At 41.6% G+C, this 26,271-nt stretch overlaps 1 long non-coding RNA gene across 1 annotated transcript in view; it reads left to right on the top strand.

Annotated features, from left to right (window-relative positions):
• Positions 1 to 12,006: 12,006 nt before the first annotated feature.
• LOC133223299 (uncharacterized) overlaps positions 12,007 to 26,271 on the top strand; it is a 312,054-nt gene continuing 297,789 nt past the window's right edge. The window contains exon 1 of the long non-coding RNA XR_009728518.1: positions 12,007 to 12,233. This is a non-coding gene — a long non-coding RNA (uncharacterized LOC133223299). The remainder of the gene's footprint in view (positions 12,234 to 26,271) is intronic.

The raw sequence follows: 26,271 nt of genomic DNA, 5'->3' as shown, positions 1-26,271 counted from the left end.
TAAACTTACCTGAGACAGGATGAGCTGATTATTCAAATTGGGCCTGTTCAAATACCTTACTGCATTGGTGAGACACTGGATACTTCAGTTAGTTAAGATTTAGTCAGTTCTTGACATCCAGCTACAAAACTCATCAATATGTAATGTAAGTCTGCAAAGGTCAGTCTCGTAACATCAGAAATCTGTCTTCTCATGTTGCAAATACACAAGTGGCACAAATACACATGACAGCCTAGCAGGCATTAGGGACAATAGTAGTTAGTTTAAGAAGATTCTTGAATAAGCATTCTTCATGGTTGTAGTCTCTTGTCAGTGGTAGTGATAAAAGATTCTGAAAGACTGCAAATAGTTTCAAAAATTAATTCATTGTTTAAATGGTTTTATCCACCTAAAACCCTTTCTCTTGAGTAAGAAAACCAAATTACCTGTTGGGATTTTTAGTTTGGGCTCTTATCTCTGTTGTGCCCATATAAATCAAAGATAACTTCAGTGAGACTATTACAGATTTATACTGATGTAAACAAAGATTAGTATTGATCTGGCCCTGGCCATCAATCTATAAGGGGAAAATGCCACGGGTTGTGTTTCACATATTTCTATCAAGGGTGTTCAGCATTTAATAGTAGAGGAATAATTATGGGGGACAGTAAATGTGTGCTTTTAAAGAATGGCTGGAGCGTACCAGAGCTAGCAAGATTGGGAGCGATCTGATAAATACCAAAGATTGTTCTTCTCCCTCAGGCTAATGTCAAGAAGTCACCGGAGGAACAACACTCACCTTTTCGGCTATTAAACATTACACTTTTCTCAGAGTAAAGGTTATTAGCTTCACGGTCCTGGCAAAATTCCATTTGCATGATTGTATTCTAACTCCACAGTTGCTTCTGTTAGTGGCTTAAGGGAATCTCCACTTCTTGTCCTAAATGGCTAAGTAGAAACTACTGTGTGACATTTACTGCTAGTGAATTATAGAATCATAGGATCATTGAATAATTTGCTTTGACAAGGTCTTCAATGGAACATTTGTGGAAACCATTTTGACTCTAATGGGATGCCCATTCATCCATCTAAAAGATTTGTCATGATTCTATTAGACCTTTTGTAGCTATGTAGCATGTGTTTCTTGCCTGTGAAGGTCACTTACCTGACTTTCACCCTCTGTTAGACCAAAAAATTCTAACAGAGTAAAAAGTTAACTTTATTCCCAGATGTGTTTTCTCCTCTCTTTGATGCTGAGGCCTCTGTGCTAGACTGTGCCAGATGTGCACTCCAGAACAGGAAGCTGCAGGACATTAACATTTCTTCCTACAGCTTGCTGGGTAGCTTGAAGGAAGCAGAGATTTCAAAGTTACAATCCTTTTATGGCAGGCGGAGGATCTGATATTCTTTCAGGTGTCTTCAGTACAAAGCATTGCACCTTGTACAAAAGTGTCCTTAAGTAATAAGGTAATGCAGATTGCTACCATCCTGATACTGTAGTGTGATTTATTAGCTTCTTTATAACTTACTTGGTACTGAATATAGATGACTTCACATGGAACTGGGCAAAACTGAGACAACCCTTTGTGCATGAATCCAGAGCAGCACCATAGAAATCAAAGATTGCAACCAATATGATTTCCTTTATAGCTTAATATTCGTACATCAAAATATCAAGAAACTGACATTTTACTACACTTTTGGGAAGTCCTGGGCATTATTTGGTGCTATGGTACCATAGTCCCAGTTTATTTTTAGTGCACCTTTTTCTAGCATCCATCAGTGGCACAGAAGAGTAGCCTTGTCCATCCAGGGGGCATGCTTTTGAACCATGCATGTATTTTGTTTCTGGGAGGAAACTATAAGCTGTCTACCTTAACAACTTCCCATGCACCAGAATGACCTTGTCTAACGACTCTTTGTACTGGGACTGATTGGGTTTTTCCATAAAGCAGTGCAGCAATGAGATTGTGTTTGCTTAAGCCAGGGGAAGGTTATTACCAAAGCTGCAAGTGCCTTGTTACTGGCATAACTGTAAAGCCCTTGTAGCACAGTTGTCTGTGTGTGTCTTGTTAGGAATGAGGGAGTAGGGCCACAAAACAAGTCTAGTCTGTCTGTTCTTGGTTCTGTCTTGTCTCTTACAAAGTACCTGCTTCAGGGTTTTTTCAAGATTATCAGCTTTATTTCAATTCCTGGAAAAATGCTGGAGCAAGTCATCCATCCTTGTAAGCCCCTAGAATTACAGCATACAGAAGGGATTTGTCTCAAAGAAAAAAAAAAAAATCACATATAGCTGATGTAATTTTCTTCTGAAACAAGGAAATGATTCTTGTGGATAGAGCAAACACAGTAGGCGTTCTTTTCTGTCTCATGGGGAAGTATCCTCTAAATGAAAGTACCAAAGAATAGATACAAACCTGGTTAGATAGCTATACATGAGAAAGTTATCTCTACTTCACTATCAAAAGAGAAAGGTGCTGCCCCTGAGATCTGGAGAGCTTTGCACAGGAGCAAGTTCTGGTTGGTGTTTTTATCATAGAACTGGATGATGACATAAACAGCACAAATATTTATTTGCTAGGAGGAACGGTAAGTGTGTTGTCAGACAAACTGAGAATAAGAAATCACTGAGTAAGTCGAGTGGCTTCATGAAATACAGGATGAAATTAAAGTCATAATGTAACATTCAAGTAAGAATAATTAACTGTGAACAAAGACGTTGGAGAATAACTGGCCAAATAACAGGTGTGTAGAAAAGGAACTGAGGGAAACAATAATCACAGTTGAACAGGAAACAATATTGTTCTCTGCCACAAGAAAAAATGCACTGAGGTATATAAAAAGAAGTACAGCTTGCAAGATGTGTAAAGGAGTCCTCCCATGTTACTTAGCTCTGGTAGTTCTGTGTCTGATTTAGAACAGACAAAAAGAAAGAGATTAGAAGGACTAGAAGTGGAATTTGAGGTGCAAATTCTTACAAGAACACAATGAAAAAGAATGTGAAATGTAAAGGTAACAAATACATGACATTGTTGAGCAGCTGAACGGTTTGGATCATCACACTCTGCTACTGGTAAGAGCAGGCATGTCCTACTTAAGCCTGGATGTTTCCCAGAAACTGAGGTGCGAGATAAAGAGATACTAGAAAAAGATGCTGATTTGAATATGCAGTAAATTGCTCCAGTTCCAGGACTTGAATTATAAAGTAGATGGGCTAAATAAAATTAAAAATAAAAATAAACCACCAACAAAAAACAGTTGATGAGGGTGAAATGTCCATCAAAAAGAGCAACTGTACATTTGGGTTTTTTTAAGTTGTAAAAGTGATTTGGGGAATGAAAAATCTGTAAGGTTTACACCTGGACCTAGCAATCGGGATGAAATATTAACTCAGAATAGCTAATAGTCCTATCAAGGGCTGAGCAAAAATAGATTCAACAAAGGCATAACAGTGCCACCTCTCTCTCCAGCCGTGTAAGTGAAGTAGAGGATGTAGAAGCAACACCTTAATTAAATATTCATATGGCCTTCAGAGGGCTATTAGAGAGACTAGCTAATCGCAGTGCAAGACACAAGGGACTTTTCTGGGCCAGAAACTGGGTAGGAGATGAAAAATAAGAAGGTTCAATTTTAGTTTCACTAGGGGAAAAAATGAAAGCAGGTGTCCTCTTGTCTGATATACTTATTAATCTCAAAATACAGATCTGCATTGAAGCAGAAAATCTGTAAGAGTTAGCTAGCTCTTGCCCTGACTTGAGCCAGAGTGAGGAATTTAGAAAAAAAAAAAACAAACGCAAAAACCCCCACAAACAAACAAAAAAATAACCAAACCAGACCTAAGCAAAAAAGTGAATTAACAAGGTGCAGTGTTGACAAATGCATTACCTAGCTGCACCTTTTGGTTACTATGGTTAAGAGATACCAGTTCTTACAGTTGACAACAGCAGAGAAGAGTGCTCATGTCCTACCACCTTGAGTCCCCAAATGACTGTGTCCAGTGGCCTTTGAGACAGATTGCTGTCTTCAGCAGAGAATAACATACACTTCTCTGGGCCCCTAGTGAGATGGCTTCAATGTGCTGCCTTACTTAACACTGGTGATGCTGCTAATGCTTTGGTACTGAAGGTTTGGCAGAACTGAGTAGACAGTTATATAATGGTGGAAGATATTACTTCAGTAGATGATCACGAGTGTTTCTAGGCATTGTTTTAAGATACTGAATATAAATTTGTAATTTAATTACTGGCAAGTTTTAATCATTCTTGATGAATGTGTTAACAACTAAGCCTTATAAAAACTGCTGAGTGTGTTCTGGAAGCTGCTAATTACTCTTAGTTGTTACTAGTTTTAGTACCAGTCAGAGATATTTGACTCTTGACTCCAGTATTTTCTGTGCGTAAGAACAGAAACCTTAATAGTGTTAACTCTGAAAAAAGTGCACCTGATTCTGACAGCTGTACCTCAGCACTACAGAAATGTGGGGAAGTAATGGTCACTGATGCAAATCAGCCCTTTTCCTAGGACAGGGATCAGAAGCTCTGAGCAAAGTGTATCCCATGAGGAATGAGTTTTCCAAAACTTCCCTCTGTGCAGTATCACATTTTTGAAAAGTGGGACTACGTGCTGTACTTGTTAAGAATCATAAATATGTTCTTGTACAAAAGGTTTTATGCTTGCTATTATTCGCTGTTATTTTCTGGTTCAATCTCTACTGCTTTCTGAGCACAGCATGTTTATTGCAGCTAATTAGAATTTACACTTGTAAGAGGTTCTGAAAATTTTTTTTTAGAGGCTGAAGCACCTATGTTGTTTTTCCATGATCCTTTGGAACTTGGCAGGGAAGAAAATCTCCAGAAGCATACGAAGGCATTTATTACTTCATGAAATTCTGTTCAGCTCTGGCTGAAAACTAAACTTGGTAATTTCTCTTTTTAGCACTTGTTTTCTTAGCAAAATGCTGGCCGGATGTCAAAAACATAAGTAGTGTAACCCAGCACACTGTGCTGCTATGAATAATGGCATCTTGCACTGTCACGGGGACAGTATATATGGAAAAAAGAGTCTTGTCTTACCTATTCTAGTGATTAAACCAACAAATAATTTCACTCAAAAGCAGGGAAAACAGCAACCCTCTCTTCATTACAACCATTTTCTTGTGTTAAAAGCTGCTTCAGTTGCAAAGTCAGGCACTCAAAAGTTACGAAAAAACAGACTGACAGTCATCAGTGTAACCTTTCAATTTCACTTTAATTTAATTTTGTAACCTTTTAAACCTCTATGGGCACTGGTGAGGCCATCATCTTGAATACTGTGTTCAGTTTTGTGCCCCTCATTGCAAGAGAGACATTAAGGTGCTGGAGCATGTCCAAAGAAAGGCGACAAAGCTGGTGAAGGGTCTAGAGCACAAGTCTAGAGAAAAGGAGGCTGAGGGGAGACCTAAAAGGAGGATGGAACATGGTGGGTGTTGGATTCTTCTCCCGAGTAACGAGGAACTGACCTCAAGGTGCATCAGGGGACATTAGAAGAAATTTCTACACTGAAAAGGTTGGTCAGGCATTGGAATAAGCTGCTCAGAGCAGTGGTGGAGTCACCATTTCTACAGGTATTTAAAAGATGTGCAGATGTGGTGCTTGGTGATATGGGTGTAGTGGTGGACTTTACAGTACTGGGTTGACATTGGACTTGGTGACCTTAAAGGTCCTTTGCAACCTAAATGATACTATGATTATGATGTCATCTTTAATTACAGCACTTAAATCTCTCGTCAGCTCTCTCACATATTAGTATCTAGATGTAAGTATATCTGTGTGCATGAGAAACATTCTCAGTTCATGTATGGAAATCTGAAGGTGCATGGAAAAGAGAACAATGAAGGGGATTGTTGAAAGAGAAAGTATCATCCTGTGATTAAGGCAGGTGAATAAGAATTCTCTTTTATACCTGTTTCTGTTGGAGTCTTTGTGTGTGTTGCTGAGCAAGCCACTTCAACCAAAATACCACCAGAAGGTGGCTTTAGTCTGTCTGATCTCCTAGACCCCTCAGGCATAATGTGCAGAAGTGCTGAGCACTCACAACTGCAAATGAAATCAATGGGAAGTGTGGTCAGCATTTCTGGAATTAAGGCAGAGTAGACTAGGTATCTGGACATGGGGAGGACAGTAGGTTCTGGGGGCCATTCTTTTCTCTGCAAATGATCTGCAGCAGGGCTTATGGAGTGGATTGTTTGGGTTTTTTTTTGTCTTGGTATTTGTGTCATAGACACAGTATTTCTTGGAGTAAATTTAAATTCGTTAATATCTGTGAGACACTGCTGGCTAAAAAATCCCCAGGTAACACAGGTGAAATTAATATATTTTCTATGCATTGTTGATTTTGGATGGTACTGAGGGTACAATATTCATGCAGATGTATACTGTACACAGTATACATGTGACACACATATATGTACATACACACATTCACAAACATCCCTAGATGAATATATGTGTGCATTAAAAAAAAAAAAAAGTAAAGATGGCTTTCAACTGGTGATAGAAGAGTTCTGTACAGCAACTACTTGGATTGCCTTTACAAATTAACAATTATGGGGTGTTACGTTACTGTTTTGATTTTTTTTCCACAAGACTTCTTCTAACTCTGCACATTTGGTGGCTCCCAGTCATCAACTGAAAACACTGTTTAGTGCTTTTCTGTTTACATATTTATAAGTGTATTTGAAATGTATTCTTAAACTTGATTTTCTAATAGTATCATCTATTTTTCCTGAATAGGTGTCATTCTTAATTCAAGGGTTAAGGTGGAGAATGTTTATTAATGAGCCTAGAGGCATTGCCCTCTGTCTGGCTCTGTGTAAAGCTGTCAATGTAACTACTGGAGGCTGCTTCAGACACTCCTCACCTTACATTTGGGATTTTCAAGTGGTTTTAATTAACTTCAGGAAGGCAGAATGGGACTCATATGATATTAAAGAAAAATAAATAGGAAGACATAATTAAGGGTGAGCATTGGAGTCTTAGAAAATAATGTATCTTTCTAGTGGACAATTGAATTGTGTCAGTAGCGTTACTCTGAATTTGTTCATGTAAATATCAGACAAGAAAATGGCCTGAAAAGCCACTAGCACATAAAGGAGCTCCACCTGCTTTCACTGAAGTCAATATTGAAATTCCCATTCATTTCCATAGTGCTAGGAGATGATGGATTAAGAGAAGTTAATTTGGGGCTTTGGGGAATTATATTCACAATTTTAATTGCATTTATATAAAAAGTACATTGATCCTTGAATAAATTCTCAGTACACTAAAAGAATCAGAAATGTTGCAAATGCCTCTGCATGTTCTCCCTATGATTAACTGTTCTTTAAACGAGAAGAGAATGTATGAATGTAATAGTAGGTATTACCCTGTTTGCAATTACTTTGAATAGTAAAAGAAATTAAGAAGTGTCTTAAGGCATGAGTTTACTGAATGTAGCCATATGTAAACAAACAGTGGTGAATCTGCTCTTTCACTGTGAATTTTAAGATCAAATAAATGGCAGAGTCATTTAAATTACATGTAAGCACATGCAAATAATTAAATATTGGGGTCTTGACACTTTAGTTTGCAATTCCTACTCTCTTATTAAAATTGTCCACCAAATTTTGCAGTAGAAGTGAAATTTTTCACTAAACGCATTACTTTTCACATAAGATCGTGTACTGTGATAAGTACTTCTGAAATCTGCATTAGTACAGAAGCTCCTGAGCTCTCAAATTTGTAAGTCTTCTGTATAAGCAAACAAGATTCTCTGATAGAATTTATGTGACTCATCTAATAGTGGTGGCAAGAAATACCTGGCTGCTGCAACAGCTGGCTCAAATGTTGCTGTGTGTTTTCCTCATACTCAACCTCCCTATCATCCTTTTCATCCTCCTAACCTTCCTTTTCATCCTCCAGTAATTAATTTGAAGAATTTGGATGTTTAAAAAGCCTGAAAGAAGGGAGGTATGGCATAGGAGGAAGAGAGAAGTCCTTACATGTGTCTTCATGCAACTGTGTGCTTACAAACAGGGCTGAAGCATGAACTGTGAGCTTATTTCCATAGTGTCCATTGCTATGTAAACGTTTATTGGAATGCTGTAAAGCACAAGGCATAACAGGTTAAAGTCATGCTCTTATCACTTTTGTAGGGGAGAGGAATATAAGATGGCCCCATCTAAATCAATACTGAGTTTTGCTTTTGACTTAAGAGAACACATGGGATGAAATTCTGGACTCAACTGCAGCTGGGGGATTTAATCAGGATTTACACAGATGAAATTGAGAAGGAGTCAGGTTGGCTGAGCAAATTTAACTAGTCCTGGCAGCTGAAGGGATGGTCCTCTACCACCTGCATGGTCTGCTCGTTCCTGACCTGCTCAGCAATCTCTGACTTCTCAGTGATCCCACTTGGCTTGTTAAAGATGAAGGATGCTTTTCCCTGCCAGGTTAGTTATCTGCTGATTTAATGAATTGAACTGGCATGCCACAGGGTCACACGAAGTTGTTGTGAGGTAAAGAGTAGAAACATGTGGCTTGGGAAACTATTCTTTTGGTAACAGAGCCACTTTAAATAACTGCCATCCCATATTCCCTCCTGTGTCACTTGCTTTTGCTCTTTGTAGTTCACTGTCGCAGTGCTCTGCCCTTTGGGCTGCTGCAAGAAATGAGATCAGGGAACTGATCCATGCTAAACTCAATCCAGAAAAAAACCCTGGGTATTGTTAACCTGAATCAGTTCCCCATGGTAGCATGGGAGACTGAATTTTTAAGACAGCTCTGGAAAATGTAACAGGACAGAACTTATTTTCTGTCTCATGTTTTCATGTGAGTAAATGTTGTGGGAATAGAAGAGCAGCAGTGATGTTGCTGGATTCTCCAGTCAACCCCAGTCTTCTTGAGATTTTATTGTTAAATAGTTATTCTTTGTATCTTGTACTGAGTGGAGGAATCTGGCCTGGCCTACTGCAGTGATCATGGCTCAAGCTAATATTCCGTCAAATACGGGACAGAAATTCCAGCGTGTGTGGTTTAGGTTGTAAATCTTGAAGTAGAAAATTAATAATGGTTGAGCCCCTGACTCCACAGGCTGCTGATCCAGCCTCTTTAAGATTTTTCTTAAGGCAGTTCACCAAAAATCTCACATTGAAGCCTGCAAAGCTCACGTATTAAGGAAATGCTTATATTTAAAGCAAATAAGCTACTACAAGAAAGCTCCTGGACTTCAACTGAAGTGCATGAGGATCTTTATAGATATCTCTTGTTTGTAAAAACAAATGTGTAAATACAATTGGTGGAAGCCTAACCAACACTTTTACTAATGAGCTGAAAATATCTTCCCCCTTCAGCTGCCATAATTAAAATTCATTTTTGCTTCATGAAAATCATTCCCCTCGTTAACTTCCTAGCCAATGCCAGCATCCCCAGACTAATCCCACTCACAAAACCATACCTGTGGCAGCTCACCACTCTCGCTGTTTCAATTAAGCTTGCTTTTTTTCCTTCCCTAACAAAGCAAACTAAAGTAAGCATATAGCCTTTGTGTGCTCCCATAAGCAGATCAGCTTCTGAGGTTAAAAAGCATCCGCAACGTTCACGTTGTTTACTTCCAAGTCCGCTACGGCGGGTATTTAAAGCCACGATGAGAGGTGCCGGGGCAGACGATGTTGCGCTGGTGGTATTTGCCGCTCGGGCTGGCCGGGTGTGAGAGAAGCAAGGCAGGCGGTTCAGCGCTCTATCTGTGGCTGCAATTCACCAGCCCTCCGAGCCGAGAGGGGGGCACAATCCGCCCGCGTTTGACAGACCTGCTGCCTCGCCTCGGCTTCGCTAGGCTCCCACCCGCCTGGGTTTCCAAGGCCCGACGCGGAGCGGAGGTGGAAGGCGGAGGAGAGAGAAGGCCGGCCGGCGTCCGCCGAGTGCCGGCGCCGCTCCGCAGGAGCAGTCGCAGCGCGGTTATGCCACGGTATTGAGCGGCGGTAGTGGCTGCGGGGAAACGCTGCCCCTCTCTGGGCTGCGGTCGGAGGGCACCGAGGTGGAGGTGAGGGGCGCGGCGGGACGGGGGGGGTGGGAGAATGGGAAAGCCCCTTAGAGGTCAGTGGACCTTAATGTTCAGGCCACCCGATTTGGGGAGCCCCGAGCGGCGAAGGAAACGCCGGGAAGGAGTAAAGTCATTTGTCCAGGTAGCTCCTGGAACCACTTTGGGGGCAGAGAGCGCGGCTGCGGTGAGAGACTCTGAGGGGCTCAACACTGCTTAAGTGGCGCCGTCCGCGGGAGAGGTATTTAAACATATTAATAGCTGGCTGCAACCCGTTTGCGAGGGGCGACCTCACATTAGACTCCTTGCTTCTCTTCTAATACCCAGCGTGTTTAAGCTACTAAGTACTCTAGAAACATAGTCTGAGTCCTTCTGAAGGCTGCTTTTAGTTATTAGGATTCCAAGCGAATTAGCAGGCTCATCTGAAAATCCTTCGGGAAACTCAGATTTTATTCAGCTTCTGTGCAGAAAATTTGTGGTTCATAAATCTACTTTAACGTTTGGATCTGAGATGATATTGAGACAGTAAAGATTTACATGGTCATCTTCACTTGAAAGGTCAGGAGCTATTCTTTTCCTTTTTCAAAGGCTTTGCAGAAAGCTGCTCGTAATTTAGCTGGTGGAATTGCCTGGAGCAGTTTAATGAGGGAGGAGCACAGGTGAACCCAGGAAAGGGATCTGGAGGGGAGAGGAGTCTGGTGTAAAGAGGCAAAGTCGGATGTTATTTTATTCGGTTAACGTTGCTTAGGAAAGTCCTCTTCCAAGGGTGAGGGGGCACAGGTGTTAAGATTTGTATTTAAAACCAGCAGTGGCTTAGCTGTCACTGCTCACCTTCGAGTGAGAGTCTGTCCCTTCTATTTGTGCTAAATGGCAGCATCAATTTGGAGTTTGTTTACTAACAAATTAAAGTATATGCTTCTTTGAGGTAGTAGCCAGAGGCTTGCTACTGCGTGGCTTCCTGCGCGTCTGCAGTGGGTGAGATTCCCTCCAGGTTTGTGTGGGACGTTCTCAGGGAGGAGTGGGAGCCTGCAGCGGGGCTAACCCTGCAACGCCGAGAGCAAACCGGACACCCAGTAGGTCGCGACTGTGTTGGTTCGCTACCTGAAACTTTTTACGCTGAATTCACATGGGTGGTAGCTGAGACATTTCGTCCTCTCAGGAGAAGGCCCACAGGTGGCACTGGGAGATAAGGCACCACCAACAACTATACAGACTTGGCAGCCGATGCGCGTCAATCCGAAGTTTGGATCAGTAAGTGCCGAGAATGGTTTTGACAGAGGCTTGCTTTCTGGTACAGCGGAGCAGTTTCCCACACGACCATGGCGGAAGGGAGCGCAGCGTGCCGCTCAGCTCTCGACGCGGGCGAGGCAAAGCGCTAGCTAGCCCTGCCTCAAGTGCGCTTCGCTCCTTGGATGCGCTCGCCGTGGCTGGGGAAGGGGAACGACATGGTTGCGACGAAGTTGGTTGCTCCATCCTGGAGGAGGGGGTTTCAGCGGGCTGGCTGCCGAGGCAGGGATACCTGGAGGAGAGCTTCTTTTCTCCCCCCCACCCTTTTCCCCCCAACCCTTCTTCCTCACTTTTTTTTTCTTGGCGATTCATAAAGCGCGGAGCGGGGAGGCGGTCACGATCAGCCTCTCAGCCGCGGCGTGGCTCCTTCACCACGCTTCCGCAGCCGGGAGCAGCGGCAGTGCCAGCCGCCTGGGTGAGCCTGGGGAGCTCCCTGGTCCCTCCTGCTGCGGGCGGCAGCGGCGGCGCCGCTTTCCCGGTCCCCCTGCGAGCCTCAAAAGTTCCCCCCCTCCCCCCCCCGAGCGGCCCCACAGTGGCGGCAGCGCCGCCGCCGCGCAGACAGCCGCAGCCGGCGTTGGCCAGCGGCAGGCGGAGCGGCGCCGGCGCTGCCCCATCTCTTCGCACGGACCCGGTGGTGGCACCAGCGACCCCGTAGGCCTAGCTGCCAGTGCCCGGCCTCGGCCCCTCCCGCTCCCCGCCACGGCGGAAAGTTTCCCAGAGCCTGGCGGAAGGGGGTTAAGTCGGAGGGAGGCGCAGGTGGAATTGATGCGGAGGAGGGCTGCCGCGGCTAGTCGGGCTGCCTCTGCCCGGGGGCTCCCCACCCTTCTGGGGCAGGGCTGTGGAGCCCGGAGAGCCTCCTTCAGCGAGGACTAACACCTGTCTCCTTCCCTATGGGTCCCTGCAGAGGATAAACGGTAACCTTAAGTACTGTCTTATCGCATTAAAACGTAGGGTTAATTTGAAAGGGATAGTGAAAGAAATGAAATGTTTAGACTTTAATATCTGCATATGATAATCAGTAAAATAAAATAATCAGTTAGTATTCCGCCCCTGTAATACTTGTGCGGGAGAGAGGCTGCTGTTACATCTCATTTCCAAGCTCGTTTGAGAGAAGCGGAGTGATGCTGAGTACCTTATCTGCTGCCTTTTCCCGAGTGCCTGAGCCCTTCAGGCATCGGAGAGCCCTGCGGAGTGGAGAGGGGAAGCTCCTTGCCTTGTAGCTGTAAAGCTGCGGGGAGACAGATTTTCGGGATCAGAAAACCTTGTGAATGCTTCAGGATTTGGGATTGCAGCAGTGGACTAAGAGCGGAATCAGCAGGGTGACCCTGGTCCCCCGACTCCTGGTAGGTGATGTGACTGATGCCTGGCTTTTACGCACCCCAGTGATTTCCCCGTAACTGATCGGAGCTCTGTGTTTGAAATGTTGCAGTAACTTGAGAGATGTACGGTAAAGTCAGCCTTGTGGGCTGGAGCCCGAGGAATACAAGATTACCTTTAGGAGAACAGGATAAGCGTGTGGGTGGTATCATCTGGGGGCACATGCTGGGAGAAGCAGATGCCTGCTTTCCAGACCCTTTACATGTTTCAGCAGTGGCTATTAACGACAATTGTATGAATGTCAGTTTAGAGGGAGGTGTGTGGTGGCTGGAGGGGTGGGTTACTTGTCAGTCATTTCACGGTGACTTATTTAGATTCCCTTGAAGTGCGGGAAAACCTCTGGGTTGCTCCCACCTCCCATCATTAAAAGTTAAGGTGGAAACATTTGCTTGTTTGTTCCTAGCCACACCCCGATGGGAGGAGGTCCATGACATGTAACGTCCTCGGAGTACTCTTTGGGGAGTGTGCAGGTTAAGTGGATATGTTTTTCACTTTGCGTGAAAGCTGTTTTGCTTTCTGATAGTTGGAAACTGGCGGAAAAGAGAGATTTAAAAATAAAATCAGACTGTATAGTTGAAGTGGTAAAGCAAATGTTCTCAAGATCCCACGTAACAAGCTGGGAATGAATGCAAACTGTTCTTGCTCTGTACCTCTTCCAAATTCGATTCTCTCTGAAAGATGCTATCTTCTCCTGCTTCCCAGCAAAGCCAAATCTGTGTGGCTAGTCAATCATATAATGTAAATGAGTGCTTTTTCTCAGCCTCCTAAACAGGCAATGGGAACGTGTTGGCACTGCAGCAGGGGTGACAGTTTTGTCACGTGTATAAACCCTACATGTACAGTAACGGTGTGGAAATCCAGTGTGCTTTAAACTTCTTGGTGTGTCACAAAGCGTCACAAGATCTCGAACAGGTTACTTCTGAATCAGATACTACAGCCTCTCCAGTTTCAGCTGCTGCTGATCTGGCAAGCCCCCTTATGCCACCCTCTGGAAGGCACAGTGACTGTACTTGACACATACTTAATTTTCAAGAGAAAGACCGTAGACGGGTAAAGGCATATCTAGGGTCAGATCAGGCTTGATTAAATTATTTATCAAAGTTTAATAGTTCAGCTTTTCATATCCCACTGCACTAAGTACTTCTTTTAATTATTTTTTTCCCCTGTAACTTTCAAACAGCAACATGTACAGCTATTTGGAAAAGTGTAAGAGTGTCTAATTGCTTTATTAAAATGGGAGTAGTTACTAGAGCAACCTCCTAAACATTTTTAAAGGTATTAATTCAATGTGCATTTTACAGATAAAGAGTTTCAGTGAGGTTCTTGAGAGTGCAGCTGCTGTTTATTGGTCTACCATCCACCAGCTAAGCATCATTCCAGTTGTGTAAATGTGTGTGGAGGTTTCTTTAGATCTTCTCTGTAGGCACTGATTCTTTTCTACACCCTAATGGAAGTCTGAAGCACCAAGTCCGAGTTGCTGCTGCATTGTGTATCTGTGAAGCATATGCATTTGTTACTTTGTGGGGTAGCAGTGGCTTGTCAGCACCTTGGTGTCTTGCAGGGACAACTCCGCTGCAGTGCTGGATGAGTGCATGGGTCCATACTGTGGAGTTAAGTTTAGGACTTTAGAAGCAGATACAGCACTGAATTGGGGATGTAGAATTTTGTTGTTTGAAGATCATATCAGACAGGAGTTGGAAGTTGGGCTGAGTTCTCTTCCCTCTACTTTTTAAAGAAATCTTCCCTAAATTCCTTATGTATCACTACCAGGATCTGCATGTTTGTAATTAGAGGGACACATGGCTAAAAAGCAGGATCCTTGAGGTCTCCAGTGCTTATTGCTCCTTTCCTTCTTCCCATGCCTTAGCAGCCTGTTAACATGGAGCTTTACCACTGAACTCTGTGATTTAAGTCATTTGTGGCAAACCTTAAACACAGGGCATAATATATTGTTAAAGCTGATTGTTGTTAGCAAGCAGGTGAAGGAAACAAACCCAGTAGCTTTGCACTTTTCCTTTGGTGGGTTTAGTGAACTTTGGGGAATAACTTTGCCTTAGACAAAATGCTCTTAAACAGGAAAATTTTAGCTTTCCTGGTTTTATTTTGGTTTTGTTTTTATGTTTGCACATGCTTCAGAGCCTGTATGCAGCTAAGCAACAAAATCTGAAACTAGGAAAGTAGATGCTGGTTGTGGCTCAGCTGTAACAGTAGATCTGGTATAAACCCCATTGGTTTTGCAGACTAAACCTTTTTACCCAATGAAGGTGGTTTATGGATCTTTGTCAAAACTTGAAGAGCACTTAACAGATCTCTGGCAAAATGAAGCATTGCTTTTGTGTGAAACGGCTAACTTTCTCATAAACTTAGTGTGTGTAGCTGAAAACTGAACTAACAGCGAATTAATATGTACTTCTCAGGATTTAAAACATGCAGATGGGTAACTGACCAGTTCAAGCTTGAGATCTGGATCTAGCTGAAAGGCTGGTTGAGACTTAAAACCAGATTTGCTAGTTCTGTCCTATTAATAGTTTATGAATTCAGTATGTGAACTATAGAAAACAGTAGTTAAAATGGAAAGGCTTATTGCTTAAAATTCTGCAATCAGAGCTTCCTGGTTTAATTAAAAATAACTAATCAACTGATTGATGAAGGAAAGGGTGGGGGGGAAGTACCTTGCAGGTATATATTCATTTTGCTGCTACTGGAGCATTCTGTTTTATGTGTTTGTTGGTATGAAATATTCTGGGGAAGGATACATCGAGTGCCTAAATATGTTGTATGAGCACAACAGAGCAGGCTTCTGGGAGAGAAGATCCTCCTGCAAATTTGGATGCTTAGGTGGTTTATTAAAGAGACTTTACAATAAATACTAGCTCAGCAGTAATTGGAATTGATTTGGTTTTTTGGCAGTTCAGGCAGTTGGTGTAATCCTATTGGCAGTGGGTTTATATGTTTTCTACCTGTTAGGATTACGTGCTGTTCTTTGGTGGCTGGGTACCTGACTGCGTTTTTTTTCAAGTTGTTACACAAAAGAAGACAGAACAAGTGCTTTTAATCACTGGTGACAAACGTCTGAGAAAGAGCTAAAGTAATTTAAAATAGTGTCTATCTTGAATATATAAAATCGACCTGACCTTTGTACGACACTTATAGATTCACAAAACATACAGCTCTGGGTGTGGGAGAAAGAAGGTTATTCTTTCTGGATACAGCCTAGAAGGGAAAAGCCATGAGAATATTTGAGAAGTGTGACCTATAGCTATAGAGTGGCTGCATTTGCCTTGGACCCTTGTAGATTCCCCTGTTGTCAGAGATTTGACCTGGTCAGTGTGATTGCCCTGAATCCTTGGCTGATGTTAATAAGCATCATTGGAGGTGCCAGAATGCAGCATAAACCCAGCGCTGTGAAGGGGAAAGATGAACGAGGAAGTCAGCACCTTCTGCTCTCTAGCCTCTGTGTGAAATGCAGATGAAGGTTTTTTGGGTGTTTGTTTCCTGTTTTGTTTTCTTTTGTTGTTGTTCTCTCCCTCCCCTTTGGAACTTTGTCTCTGATGGTTAACCCCTTTGAGGTGTTTTTAAGGGCAATTGGTAACCAAGTGGACTAGTAGTGTATCTCAATTAGGATGCTACAGCTGCAGTGACAGCATAGAACAGTGAGGAACCAGGTCTCAGCCAGGGTTTTTTTTCTTCACTTGTGTATGAAACTCTCATCTCAACTGTGCTGGCTCATATTGAGAGTAACTACTCTGAATTCCATTATTGGGAGTTTAAGTTAGTAGCACTGAGACCGTAATCTTACAGTGAAGGTGAACAGGGGAATCCTGGGCTTTTTCCTAATTTTACTTGGAAGTTCAAGCAAGCAAATACTGCCATAGTGAATGTTTGCCTTTAGGAAGGGGCAGCGACTGTAGTCTTCCTCCAGTCTATTTTGTCTATCATTGAGAGAATGCCCTGCAACCTAGAAACATAGAGTCTTGGTTCAAATGAATTCCCTGAAACAGTGCAGTCTGAAGGGCAAAGGAAAAAGAGAAACTGAGGAAAACTGAAAGTGCCACAAAGACTGGTTATTTTCAGTCACTGATGAAGTACCAGCTTATTTCTTATTTAGATCATACATTTAATTTGTTTCATTTTCTAAACTGAATAAAGCATTTGAGGTTATGGGAGAAGAAACTGAGTAAAAATACCAAAGCTGACTGATAGACGCTGATAGAAAGGTTATAAGGTGTTTGGGAAGGACCTAGGGAGAAAAATATTCCTGATTAAACAGCTTCAGGAGCCATCTTGGTAAAACAGTAGCGAGTCCTTTCTAATGTACAGATCATGTTTAAGCACCAAAATGCTCATCTTGCTGAAGTGATTTAATTAGTGGGGAAAAATATGCTGGCCACTACTTTTATCAGTACTTTTCTTGATTACTTTGGTTATTAGGTAGTCAGACCTAATAAGAATTTGTGGATACAACAGCTCTGTTTTTTTTTCCATAGTTACACCTTAGCACACACTCCTACTTAAAACAAAAAACAAACAAGAAAAAAACCAACAAATGAACAAACCCACAAAACAAAATCCTGTAGCAAGTGATTGAAGACCCAGGCTGCAACACTGAAATGTGTGAATAGTGCTGCTTGAGGATCTGGGAGGACTGTGTGGGAAGGGCTGTTGAATGTTCATCTTACAGACTGCTTATTGTGATAACTCAGGAGCCTTCCTGCAAAGCCAGGTTATTATTTGTCTCATTTACTTCATTCACGTTTCCTTATCACGTATTTTAAACAGAAGATACTTCTTGGTTTCCTTTCAAATATGGTTCAGTACACAACTGTTGGAGAGTTTTAGTGATTTAATCTCTTGTATGAGATGTAAAACTGCAGTCTTTTATTGCTCTGTTGTTTAAATTGTAGTGCTTTCTACAAAAATATGAATATTAATCCCAGCATGCCAGTGTAATTTGAATAGTTGATTACAGCATTTTCTGTTTGCCTACTGTTTCCCCCTCACTGTATCTTGAGAAACAATGCTTCTGTGTCAACAGTTGCTGTTTTCAATCTGGCGCTTGGTTGCATTTGGGAAGAGGGAGATACTCCTGCATAGGGTTTGGGTGTTTTGTGAACTACCCCATGGGAATGGTAGGCTCTGTGAGTACTCGTGAGTTCCAGGCCAGTTCCCAGTCTTGCCTGCAGCATCTTTGGAACAGTGCACATAGATACTGTTAGCTCTGTGACATCTTGCAACACTTGCATGCCACCATCACACATGCATGACTGTGATTCCATGTTTTTCCAACATCCGTCCTATATCACAGGAATGAGGGAGCCACCCTATTTCAAAGATAACAGTTCTATCTCAACATAAGGACATTACTTGGAACAGCAGCTCCCAAATTTTGTTGTCTGATGAGTAGCAACATAGGGATGGTAATAGCATTGTGTTTTCTCGCAGATTTGACTTTCGTTTGTAGGGATGAGAGCAGGTAACTATGTTGCTTGTTACAAGAGCTGTTAAAATTTCAGGGTGATGCATTTTAGAGTAATCGGCAGAATGTTTTTGTGAAGGGTATTCTTTATGACTCTTGTGGCAAAAATAAATCTCTTTGAAACAAATTAATTACGCTCTGTCAAAAGTGGGAGAAACATGTTAAAAAAAAAAACAAACCCAACACCTAAACCCAAATAAACACACACACACACACACACCCCAACACTTGTGTATTCTGGAGTTTGGTGATTTTTGATTGAGCTTTCTTTTAACAGCATTTTTTGCACATTCTGTAAACAATGTGTATGTGACTGTGTAACATTAGAGTGTGTCATTCTGGTTCATAATGGCGAATATGCTCAAAGACACTCCTAGACCTGTCAGAGACTGCTGCAGAGACTATTTCTCTGGGTTACCGCTAGCTCTAGTCTTCCAGAGTAGCTGTTTAAGCTAATCGGATTTTATTTTATTGGAATGTGGTAGCAGTAAGGCTGACAGGGAAGCAGATCTTTGGAAATGTGAGAGATGGGAGTGTAGGGATGATGTGTGGAACTTTTCCACTAGAGCTGGGAAAGGGCTTGTAAGTGCTGTGCCGGCAGTTTCTTTCCAAGTGAAGGTAAGGTTGTTGCGTTTCGGTTCTGTGCTCATCCACGTTTCACTTGGCAGTATCAAGTTGCATGGCTAACTATGATGGTGTTTGAATTTTTGAGTACCATGGTACTCATGGTAGAGAATTTATTCCCAAGAGTCTCCACTGATCAGAGCTGTGCTCCTTCTGGCAAACTGAATTTATAGCTTAGGAAAATTTCTTCTCTTTTTTATTTTTTTCCTCCTCCATTTTTTACACTTGGGGAATACTGAAGCTTGAAATAACTTACTTGAAAATCTTTGGTGTCTGGTGTATCTGACAACATGGAATAACTCACGTCTTTATTCTCTGCTGTTGCCTGCATGCAGAGATTGCAAGTTTTGGGAAAGAAAATATTTGTCAGCACAGTGAAAGTAATTAGAATACGGCATATTATATTTTTATTGTTGTACCTAAGATGAGTGTAAACACAAGCTAGAAATGAAACCAGCACTCTAATGGAATTACCTATTGACAGCTTAAGTGCTGTGTGTGACAAGGAAAAAATTAACAACTTGAAACAGAAATACAGTGTTGCCTTTGAATCTAGTTTTTGTATTAGTCTTTGTCAAAGAAAAGTGGTAGGTGGGGAAGCAGAAGTTAAATGTGCTAAATGAAAACCTAAGTAGGCTTAAAGTATTAATAAAAAAAGTATTTGATAGCCATGTTGTAGAATCATGAAAGTGTTCGATCTCTCTGCACTATGGAGGTTTGGTTTATATAGTACCTAAATATTCATGTGTTGCAATTGTTGAATGTCACTTTGTGTGCTGTATTAAGGCAATAACTGTTTCTTCTTTCATGCATTAGAACTGTCCTTTGGGTCTGTGGTTTCTTGGAGGGGAAGGAGCTCTGCTAAGGCAATTCCTGTACTGAACAGGATATGCTGTAAGGAAGTTCATGTGGTTTGGTGTAGCTTTACCTGAAGCCTGCTTGCATGCCGTGAAAGAGTTGTCTTTGATTACACAGAAAGTAAATGCTATCAGTGATACAAGCCTAGAAGTGGGATGCAGCAGATCAAGTGGCCTCTTCCTAAAATACCTAGAAATAAAATTCAAAATACGAGTTACTTTGAAATAACCACTGTTTTTAAGGATTTAGTGAGTTTGTGATATTGAGGGTAGGTATCTTGGACTACTTCAGTTGTAGACCTCGCATGCTTTCTTTAGCTGTCTCTAATGAAGGTCTCCGCATAGTGCTTGTTGCCTTTGAAGGAGCACTGTCTGGCTACTGAATCCGTTTAATTCATGAGAGCTTTAAATTATTTAACATTCACAAATAGGATCTTTAAGTCTCTCAAGAACAGTCTGAATGCTATTACTCATATGTCCACTGGCATAAATTTGTTAAGAAATAACAAAATTGCTGCAGTTCTGATAGCAAAGAAGTTTCCAGTACTCATTGTACTTCAGTTGGAGGGTTTCCCCTCTCCCTTCCCCATAGGTGCCCAAATCAATCTTAGGGCAATAGATAATCTTATTCAGCAATCTTCCTTTACTTTTATTTTACATATTATTTTTGCCTACTAGGATCTGAGACTAATGCATTTCCTGAGAAGGAAACTCCTGGTTTGGAAAATATAAAAGAAAATACTCTTTTAACATTTAATGTGAAACAAGGTTATTTACATAAGTACTTATGACTGAAAAGATCTGGATAAATGCACCTGGTGAATTTTGGATGATGGTGTTTCAGGGTTTTGTTTTTTAGAGCTGTAGAGTCTTTAATAAAATGGGATTTATGGCTGGTGAACCATGGGGCAGATCTTGAGCTGGTAAAAATCTTCTTGCATTTTCAGAAACTCCAGAGAATAAGGTACTGTTAAATTCTGCTAAAAACCTAGTTGCTGCCACACTTGGGAGTAGAAGCAGAGTGTACAACCTCGGGAATACTGCAGCAGCCTCTGTTACAATATGGTATCTTTCTGCTTGGCAGCCAACTTGGGAAGCAGAATAGAGGGAGGTGAAATGCTAGTGGTGAATGGTGTTTTTCCTTTCCTGAGTAGTTCATCTAGATTTGTCTAGAGGCTTATCTGTATAACAGAAGCTAAACATGAGGGTCAGAAAAAATGTTGTAGTAGTCCTTTTTCATCTAGGAAGGTGGTCTGAAGTATGCTGGTGGGACTGAAACTCTATTGGGTAGATGAATGGGTCTGTTCCTGAAATTCATAATGAATTGAAGCTTTGCCCACTGGCACTGCAACTTGGTTCTCTTTTTTCTTTGTTTCTTCCTGGTTCTAACTTTAAAGAGCAATGAAGCAGTGGAAGATAGTGCCTAGGTTTGCCTGATAGAAGGTAAAGGACAGAGGATTAGTGAAATCCCTTAATAAACTATTTTGGGGGGTACAGTGATCTCCCTTTGAGTATTTAATAATGTTCCTATTCTAATATCTTTCAAGGCAGATTACAAAAAGAAAAAGTATCTTCTGACTGTTAAGAGAGTTTAAAGCCAAAGGGAGCCATCTATCAGAGATATGGATGTTATGTCCTCTTGCCCTCCCACCAATTATCAAGATAGTGACAAGTTTATGACTTGGTCTCAACCACAGTGGATGTTATCAAGGGCATGAAATTCCGAGTTCTTTCTGACAATGCCCGTGTATAACTTCTATGGAAGAAATAAGCAAATTATTTTGATGGCATGACAGGTAACAAAAATATCAAGACTAGTGCAAAATTAAGTTGGTCGTTTGTGGGACACATGGACCTAAGACAAGTTAGGGATAAAAATTTGCATTTCGGGTTTAAAGTAATCAGTTTGGGCAATTGCTGGACTGTTTGAGATTCATTCTGGACTGAATTGAGGCTGACACTGGTTGTGCCAGGGTTAGTTGTTACATGATGTGTGGTGGTGATTTGGTGGGGCCATGTAAAGCTCATGAAAGAAGTGTTGTGTCTGGAAATTGTTTTATTTTTTTCTCTTTTAACTTTCCATTTTCTAATATGAATAGTACTGTAGAATTTTCTTAATATTTTAGACTGAAGCAAATATTTAGGTAGTAGTTAAAACCAGTAGCTTCTGTTCATTTAGAACTTTCTCCTGCCTCTGGACATAACTATATCTCTGCTCCTGCATCAGTAACATTTCCATGTTACTGACATGGTTCATCTTCATGTTGCTAAGGCTGTTGAAATACTTGAGCTAGTCTAGAGATATCCAGCCTCCAGAAATGAGCAGAACTGAGATCACTCAGTGGGAAGAAAGTTTATGAGACAGGAATAGCTAGTACCTAAGTTTCATCAAGAAATGTGGGAAGTGGGGTTGTGCAGTCTGGGAAAAATACTACCTTTTTGAGACAAAATTGCAATGAATTGGGCTCCAAAGTTTATCCATTTAGTGTCTACTGTAAATCTGCTTTTAAGAATTTAATGTGAAACCACCTTTTGTTTCCCTGACACAAGAGCCTACAGATGAATAGATGCATATGCTCCTGGTCTTTCTAAGTACATGGATGTTTATTTGTAATACAAAGGAAACAAAAATTTTCTTGAATTGCCTGAATGTAGTCGTGGGCACAGCAAATAACAATTTATTATAAAGGCTTTGTAGATCCACCTTGTCAATAAAAATTTATTTGCATTTCTTATACTGTTATATATTTTAGCGAAATTGATTACAGCTTAATATTATGTGGAAAATTAAGAATAATGAAATCTATCACTGAGGTTGTTGTTGAAGCAGGCAGGCTGTATTTGTTTAGTTTTAGCAACACTGTTTCCCTTTCAGTCACCTAATCAAATTTTAACATGAGGTTTGACATTTACATGACAGTCACATCTGTAGGTTTCTTTGAATTGAACATTTGAACATTATGCTCAAAGCAGTAGACTGAGGTGAGAGAGATTGTAGAAGGAGCTGGTAAGAAATGGTGACTGTAACACATTGGTTGTGTTCTCAAGGCTGTCTGCAACTGTTAGAGTGGTGGGAAAAAGGCTTTCATCCGCAAAATGATAGCAGATATTACCACAGGCTTCTGTGCCACAGAAACTAATAGAGATGGGTTGCCCATTCTTGGTCCCTTCATTGTTTTAGCGTAAATAATTTTGCAGGGTTGAAAGTAATGTGCTGCTTGCTGCTGGTCTGGATTGTGTTGATGCACTGACCGCAGTGTCATCTACTTTTCTGGCAGTAGGCATGGGAAGTTACCATTTATGTCTGCATAGCATGCTTTTTTTTGACCTTCTGCCCTGAGAAGAAAATGGACCATCATGTATTCAAATGCAGGGAGGGTACTGAAGCAAACCGCAAGGTGTTCTGCATTTAGGTTGCCTGCAAGAAGCAGTTTGTTGCACTTCATTATGGTATTTTTGGATAAGGCTGTGGTACTCTGGAGACCAGTAACGAGTGGTGTCCCTCAGGGATCAGTGTTGGGACCGGTCTTGTTTAACATCTTTGTCGCTGACATGGACAGTGGGATTGAGTGTGCCCTCATCAAGTTTGCCGATGACACCAAGCTGTGTGGTTCGGTTGATACGCTGGAGGGAAGGAATGCCATCCAGAGGGACCTTGACATGCTTGTGAGGTGGGATGATGCCAACCTTACGAAGTTTAACCATGCCAAGGGCACGGTCCTACCCCTGGGTCGGAGCAATCCCAGGCACAGCTACAGGCTGGGCAGAGAAGAGATTCAGAGCAGCCCTGAAGAGAAGGACTTGGGGGTGTTGGTTGGTGAGAAAATGAACATGAGCCAGCTTCAGTGTGTGCTCGCAGCCCAGAAAGCCAACCGTATCCTGGGCTGCATTAAAAGGAGTGTGACCAGCAGGTGGAAGGAGGTGATCCTGCCCCTCTACTCTGCTCTTGTGAGATCTCACTTGGAGTATTGTATGCAGTTCTGGTGTCCTCAACATAAAAAGGACATGGAGCTGTTGGAACAAGTGCAGGGGAGGGCCACAAGGATGATCAGGAGACTGGAGCACCTCCCATATGAAGATAGGCTGATAAAGTTGGGGCTGTTCAGCCTGGAGAAGAGAAGGTTACGAGGAGACCTCATAGCAGCCTTGCAGTATCGGAAGGGGGCCTATAGGGATGCTGGGGCAGGACTCCTCATTAGGGACTGTAGTGACAGGACAAGGGGTGATGGGTTAAAATGTAAACAGGGGAAGTTTAGATTGGATATAAGGAGGAAATTCTTTCCTGTGAGGGTGGTGAGGCACTGGAATGGGTTGCCCATGGAGGTTGTGAATGCTCCATCCCTGGCAGTGTTGAAGACCAGGTTGGATGAAGCCTTGGGTGAGATGGTTTAGTGTGAGGTGTCCCTGCCCATGGCAGGGGGGTTGAAACTAGATGATCTTAAGGTGCTTTCTAACCCTAACCATTCTATGATTCTATGAATCAAGAACTTGGGAAGGAAGTTGCAGGCTGGGATTACACTGTATGCTCTGGACCACTGCCTAAAGGGAGCACCAGCCTGGGCCTGGCTGGCGGATGTGTGTTTGGTAGGGTGCTGAGGGGGCCTTTTCTACATGGGGATGAATGGGGTGAATGATGTTGCAGCCAGAGAGCACCAGTCTCACTTGTTGAGCTAACTGGGGTATTTGGCAACTTGGGAAACAAGGCAGGGATGACACATATGCAGTGTCTTGTTCACAGCACCTCAGAGGTCAAGGTACAATAGGAGCTCCAACAGTACATATCATTTTACATATTTTTACATATATATCCACTCATGCATATTTAAATGGTCTCTAGATCCTCCCAAAAGCCCTGGAGGAGTTTTGAGGTTTTGTTCTCTATGTTCTGCTCAAATAAGAGCTGATATGCACATTGATCACATACATGTCTACAAGAGTTCATTATTTTTCTGCAAAATGGTGGCATTTGTGGGCTGATTGCTCCATGTAAAGGAGCAGCTTAGTATGGAAATTTTGATATATGAAATCTGAAATAGCATTGAAGGAGTGTAGCTGCTCTGAGCATTACCAGTACCAGGGTAAGAGGATTAATCTACATTTCTCTGTGTGTAAAGATTTGTCTTCAGATGTTACTAGTTCCTCAGTCTGATCACCAGTCTTTTCTGAGCAGCTGTATGCCAGTGTTGTCCTACTGTGCATTTTTCAATACCTGCTTATACATTTAAATCTAGTTCTTAATTTTAACAATATCATGTCTGTCAAGTAGATATAGAGGTTGAGTAAAGCAAAGTGTATCTACTTCAAAAATATGCATCCAAATGCAGCTACTTAAAAAAAATCTACATTTCACAAATTACAGGGTCAAGTTGCTGTCAGTGACTTGTTCTCATGGCTAAGATGGAGCCATTTGGTTAGATGTTTTAACTGACATGTTATATTACTGTTAGAACAAATGCTAAATTCTGTGCAGCAAGTTTTTATAATGCATTTGTATTTTATCATGTTAACATCTGTGATTGCTGTTCTCCTTGACTGTTACACAGAGGAAATAATTTGAAAGGACAGAGCTGTGGACAGAAAAGATTTTGTAGCCTCACTTTACAATCTAAACAGTGCAAACTGATTTATTCATAGCAGGAGAGTGTACTGTGCTTTAACTATATGAAGTTAGTCCCTGCATACAGGACTGCCTACAGTGGTGTTAAAGGATATTTTATAGTAATGTCATTGGGAGTGTGAAGGAGAACTCTACAAAAGTATGATTTGCTGCTTCATCAGATATGTACTGGTAGTAACCTGTTGGAAAGAAGTTTTAAACAGCTGTGTGGCACGAGTGGTTTTAATGCTGTTGAAATTACATACAGTGTTAGAAATCATCATGCTGGTAATGAACTGTGACAAAACATGAACTACAACGTGGGTATTTCAGATTAAAAAAAGCATCCCAGTCTGTTTGTCTCTTATGCAGTATCAGGCAGACCATGTACTTTGCTTTCACTTGCTAACAAAAATTCAGCTTTACTGACGTGGAGATCTGCTTATATATTGAGATCCTCCCACCTTTTCAATCTTACTGCAAAAAGTAGTGGGTTTATTTTTCCATTGCTGTTCTATTATACAAAAAGGGGAAAAAAAAACAACCAACCAACCAAACTTTTTTACTTTCTGTGCTTGAAAGAATTGGTTATATTGTGTAATGCTATCAGCTGGGAGGTGGTGAAGCACAGCTAATGAGTTTTGGACTCTGAAGTAATTTATAATAAGGATCTCAAAATCTGGAAAATTGTTTTTGAAAGTTATTGGAAACAAATAGCACTTCTCAACTGCAAGGCTGAATGTTGATCTTTTAAGTTAGCTAGGCATGTCTAATGGCAAGTGAGTGTTTGTAAGATTTTAATCTGCTCCAAGACAGTTGTGCACCCTGGCTCTTTTTGAAATGGGTAGAATTAGAGAGGAGGAGAGGAAAAAAAACACCAAACAAAACCAGCCCTATTAGGAGCAACAGATCTTCTCTCTTAAAATATGTTGTTAGGTAGTAGGCTAAAAATTTGTTCCCCGTGTTCTGTGCCTTTTTTTTTTTTTTTTTGGTGTTATGTTGTATCAATTTTTTAAATTATT

Source organism: Neopsephotus bourkii, unplaced genomic scaffold (assembly GCF_033783945.1).
Source record: "Neopsephotus bourkii isolate Nb327-2 ecotype Australia unplaced genomic scaffold, CSIRO-AGI_Nbou_v1 NB_1634, whole genome shotgun sequence".
NCBI classification, from domain to species: domain Eukaryota; kingdom Metazoa; phylum Chordata; class Aves; order Psittaciformes; family Psittacidae; genus Neopsephotus; species Neopsephotus bourkii.
This window is presented reverse-complemented; position numbering and strand designations above follow the sequence as displayed.